Source organism: Moschus berezovskii, chromosome 11 (assembly GCF_049115385.1).
Source record: "Moschus berezovskii isolate FMDL1 chromosome 11, NW_MosBer_1.0, whole genome shotgun sequence".
Classification (NCBI taxonomy): domain Eukaryota; kingdom Metazoa; phylum Chordata; class Mammalia; order Artiodactyla; family Moschidae; genus Moschus; species Moschus berezovskii.
In genome coordinates this window covers 27598829-27604256 of record NC_142470.1, presented here as the reverse complement: position 1 = coordinate 27604256, position 5428 = coordinate 27598829, and the positions used below count along the sequence as shown (strand labels likewise).

General features: G+C 43.1%; 1 non-coding gene across 1 annotated transcript; it reads left to right on the top strand.

Moving 5' to 3' along the window:
* Positions 1-3299: 3299 nt before the first annotated feature.
* TRNAY-GUA (transfer RNA tyrosine (anticodon GUA)) lies at positions 3300-3371 on the top strand. The gene has a single exon. It is a non-coding gene; the product is annotated as a tRNA-Tyr (tRNA).
* Positions 3372-5428: the final 2057 nt, after the last annotated feature.

Genomic DNA, 5428 nt, shown 5'->3' with positions numbered 1-5428 from the left:
TGTTTGATGTGCTAGTGGCAAAACTTCCAACTTTGCATCCCAGACAGTTCCTTTGAGTGCACCTAGTAGTAAATTTGATGGGCTTCCCAGTTAACTCAAATGGTAAAGAATCTGCCTGCAGTGTGGGAGACCTCGGTTCAGTTCCTGGATTGAGAAGATCCCCTGGAGAAGGGCATGGCAACCCACTCCAGTATTCTTACCTGGAGAATTCCATGGACAAAGGAGCCTGGAGGGCTACAGTCTGTGGAGCTGCAGAGTTGGACATGACTGAACAGCTAACACACACACAGTAGTGAATCTGAAGGGAGTTGCCAGGTGTCATTATAAACGGGATAGAAAAATGAACTGTTTATCGAAGTTTGGAATGGAGAGATTTATTTGGTAGCTGGTGTTTTATTTACAAACAAAAGGAATTCATTGCTTACAACGGCAACCTCAAGGGTAGTAAAGACAAGAGAGTCCAATTCACTGTGACATTAACAAGCTGAGTGAGTATGGAGAGCAGAACCAAATCTCCTAATTGTAATTCAATATTGGACACTTAAAAAAGAAAGAAAGAAAGAAATCCTTTTGAGTTTGAAAACAAAAACAAAAACCTCAGACTCCTTTCTGCAGGATTCCTCTCTCTTCCCTTCCTTTCTAAACTTGTGAACATTTAAAGAAAAATCAAATCCATATGCTTTGGGATTAACAACATTTTAATCATAAAACTGGATTGCATAATAGCTGCTTAGTGTCCAAGAGTCTGCATGCCTTTGGTCTTCTAAATGAATGTTCCCTTGTAAGACACAACTCCAAAATGTTCAAGCACTATGTAAATTATTAATGATCATGAACTTTCTCAAATTAAATGTGTGATCTGGAAGCAAATCGTTTTAATTCTCTGGGCCTCAGTGGTCTCATCTACAGGTTGGGGTTTACTAGACCCACCATGTATTCCTTCCTCACCTTGACATAATGTGGTTCTGGCCTTGTGGCTATTTCTGGCTCATACGCACAAAAAGGCTGCCTGTGTTCCAGCTCTCACTCTGCCATGTATAAACGGAATCATTTAGTAAGAGCCTCAGTTTCTTTATTTATAAAAATGCAATAACAGAGCCTACCTCATAGATTTTTGAGCTTAAATAAGTTAATATAGGTGAAACACTGAGATCTGGGTCTGGACATAGGAAGCATTAAATGGGAAAGCTAGTACTGCACGTTGGTCTTCTGGAGAGAACCAGCTGTTGTTGACAACAACAGCTCCACATCTAGACAGGTGCTACAAGCTTGACCTGCATCATCTCTGTCAATCCTTACAGCCCTGCATGGGAGGTAATATTCTTTCTTTTATAGATGAGGAGACTGAAGCTTAAGAAAGTTGCTCCAAAGCATATGGCTAGTAGGTATCAGATCTGGGAACCAAAGCCTCTCTCTGGCTGTCAGAGTAGGAGTTTTCAACCTCCATCCACCACTGCTTCTTTGGTTGTTGTTTGGTTGCTCAGTCGTGCCCAACTCTTTGTGACCCCATAGACTGCAGCACACCAGGCTTCCCTGTCCCTCACCATATCCCATATCAAACTCATGTCCACTGAGTCTGTGATGCCATCCAACCATCTCATTCTCTGTCACCCCCTTCTCCTACCCTCAGTCTTTCCCAGCATCAGAGTCTTTTCCAATGAGATGACTCTTCGTATCACTTGGCCAAAGTATTGGAGCTTCAGCTTCCGCATCAGTCTTTCCAATGAATATTCAGGGTTGATTTCCTTTAGGATTGACTGGTTTGGTCTCCTTGCTGAGCAAGGGACTCTCAAGAATTTTTTCTAGCACCTCATTTTGAAAGCATCAGTTCTTCAGTGCTCAGCCTTCTTTATGGTCCAACTCTCATATCCATACATGACTCCTGGAAAAACCATAGCTTTGACTATACAGACCTTTGTCAGCAAAGTGATGTGTCTGCTTTTTACTATGCTGTCTAAGTTTGTCATAGTTTTCTTTCCAAGGAGCAATCATCTTTTAATTTCATGGCTGCAATCACTGTCCACGGTGATTCTGGAGCCCAAGAAAATAAAGTCTGTCACTGTTTCCATTTCCCCCCCATCTATCCAGGTAGAATACAGGGCTATATCCAGGACTCGACATGGAGACTAGCTGTAATTTGAAAACTTCCTCTGGACTAGGGCTGGAAAATATGATTCAGAAAGTAGCAAACATTGATCTGTAGTACAGACTCACGTTATGCATAAATTCTTAATCTAACTCATTCATCTCATAAGTGACTTTCTCCTTTTATCATCAACTTATTGACTATTTCTGTGTTTCTGCTGATCTTTTTACTCAAGCCATTTGCTACCCTCCACTTAAATTCAACTGACAACCCAAGGATATAGCACTGTTGATAAAGAAGAGCATTATAGAAGTTTTTTTTAAATAACAGCAAATCAAAACCAGCCAAACAAAACTCAGCACACAATCTCAAATAAATAAAAGTATATGCTTATTAGGGCTTCCCAGGTGACACTAGTGGTTTAAAAAAAAAAAAAAAAAACCACCAGCAATGCAAGAGACATAATGAGACCTGGATTCAATCCCTGGGTTGGGAAGATCCCCTGGAGAAGGGCCTGGCAACCCACTCCAAGAACCCACTTCTTGCCTGGAGAATCCAGTGGACAGAGGAGCCTGGTGGGCTACAGTTCATAGGGTCGCAAAGAGTCGGACATGACCAAAGCGACTTAGCATGTGTGCACACACATGCGTATTATGTTTACTATGCTCCTGTTGAAAATAAAGATGGAGCTTGATGGATCCATATATTTATGTATCTATATATTTCTTAACTAGACATAAGGAAAAACATTCTGTTGGTGTTTTAAGGTGAGGATGGGAGGCCTGAGCATAGAATTGTCAGCCCTTCTCACTGGCCTCACCCCATGCCATTCTCCTCCCCCTCTTTGGAATTCAGTCACACTGACATTCTTCCAGTCCCACAAACATGTCAGACTCCTTCCTGCCCCAGGGCTCTTGAGCACACTTCTTCCTCTCTTTTCTCCCCAAATTTCCTCTCACCTTTGCTCTTTGACTTACTGATCTCTATTTTTTCCAAACTTCAGATCAAACTGCCTTTGTTCAGTAAGTTCCCCCACTGCACACTCTCCTTGCACTTGTGTAATTAATGGTTTAATATTTGTCAACATGCTGGAAGGTAAGTTCCTTGAAGGCTGGAACTTTCTTTTCTGTTGTTTTTACCACCCGTGACAAATGCTGTCATTTGTGTGCTCCATAGTGAATGAGAAGCTCATAAGTGTCATTTATTTGGGACTTCCCTGGTGGCTCAGATGGTAAAGCATCTGCCTGTAATGCAGGAGACCCAGGTTCGATTCCTGGGTTGGGAAGATCCCCTGGAGAAGGAAATGGCCACCCACTCCAGTATTCTTGCCTGGAAAATCCCATAGTCGGAGGCGCCTGATAGGTTATAGTCCGTGAGGTCACAAAGAGTCAGAAACGACTAAACAACTAGGCTGCACTGGATCCTGATTGTGGCATATGGGATCCAGTTCCCTGACCAGGGATCAAATCTGAGTCCCTTGCATTGGGAGCACAGAGTTTTAGTCTCCGGACCACCAGGGAAGTCTTCTTAGGTATTACATTTTACTCCTGGAACCCAGCAACTCACACATTAGTGCTCAAAGAGATGACTGGGAGAGTGTTGGAGCTTGGAGTCCAGGAATCTGCCTTTTAAACCCTACTCTTGTTGGGACCACACTGGCAGACAGCACCTTGAGTGCCATGTTCATGTGGAGAGAACCTGTCTCTTGGAGTCAACATCTGATTTTCAGGCCCATTCATTTATGTAAAAAGTGTTTTGAGTGCCAGACATGGTACTGGATACTGGAGAAACAGCAGAAACTGTCTCAAACTGTGCCCATTTTCAAGAAGCTGATATTCTGGTGAGGGAAGGACAGGTGAGCAGGCAGTTATGAAAGGCTGGGTGTGTGCTGTGAGAAGCGTAAGCAAGGGGTGCTCTGGAGACCCGGTGTTGGGAAGACAGCTGTCATCATCTGGGTGGTCTAGAAGGCTTCTGGGAAAGTGAGAGCTAAACTGATACCTGGCGGAGGAGGTCAACTGATGAGCTGTTCTGTGGGGCATCGGGAGGCATGGCCAACAGTACCAGCTGGGGGGATGGAGTGGACAGAGCCGAGGAGCTCACTGTGCTTCCAAGACTAGGGAGCAGACATTTGGGAGGGGGCATCGCTGAAGGCAGATAACCTCCTTTATGGTGAGCATTCTGGATGGTTCACAAAATTCCAAAATAATTCCCTTTTCTCTTTCTCCTCTCTGTATGGAGAGGAGGTGATGGCGCCCTCTTTCCTGCCTCCTCAACTCATCCTGGAGTTTGAAGCACATATTCCCCACCCCTCCCACCCCGCCCCGTATCATTTTCATGAAATTGCAAAGGTCAGAGTTTAGTCCCTCATGATATGGAAAGGGCTCAGCAAACACCAAAGCAATAAAGTCAAGAAAGTGGGTGATAGCACAGAATTTCATAAGTATTAAGAGTTAATTTAGGGCTTTTATCTGAAACCCCCCAAAGGTCCTGATAATAAATTCTCTTTCTCTTTTCCACAGTCCCTCCCGTTTCCCCATCCCAAACTCCTTTGGACTTCAAAGTCTCCCTCGGCCCCCAGAGGAGTTCTCTGGCCATGAGCAGGGAAGTGAGTCTGGTAACTGGCCCATGTGGGATTCTGTCCTCTCCCCTTTCCGAACGAGACCGCCTGTCAACCTGGGTCACTGTCCTCTGGTGGAAAGCGTAGTTTGAAAACACTCTGAGCCAATGACTCTAGACGTTTTGGTCTCTTGTTGATATAGGATAATAAATTTCTAAATTCAGCAATGACAAATAACCCTTTGCAAGTTATTAATACTTCATAAAGCAAATATTCCAACTTTTGTTCCTGGCTTTCTCTCACTCTCCTCCCCTTCTCTTGTTCTGTCTCTCTCCTAATTTTTCTTTCTCCTCTTCTTGTATCTGTCTTTTCTCAGACATCCTGCATAGTTCTAAACTTGGTTTTGATTTTTTAAATGTTGTTCCAGGAAGCTAGTTTGCTAATTTCTACTTTGATAACCTCTGAATTTCCAAATGGGAATTTGTTTTTTAAATGACTTGTCTTGGTTGCAACTGTTGTAGCTTTCCTTCAGGATATCTTTTACCTTGTTGAAGTTAAAGAAGATTTTATACTTTGTATCTTTTTCTTCTTTTATAACTACTTTAAAAATCTAATTGCTCCTTCTTATTCACCCTCTTTTCCTCTCCTAGGCTTTCTTTTTACTTCTTTCTCTTTTTTCCCTGGACTACATCTCATTTATCCAGCAGCTTCTCTTGCCCTCACCTTTCTCTTCTGTTTCTCTCCAACTTCCCTTCCTTTCTTTCTGGTGGTGATTTCCTCATCGG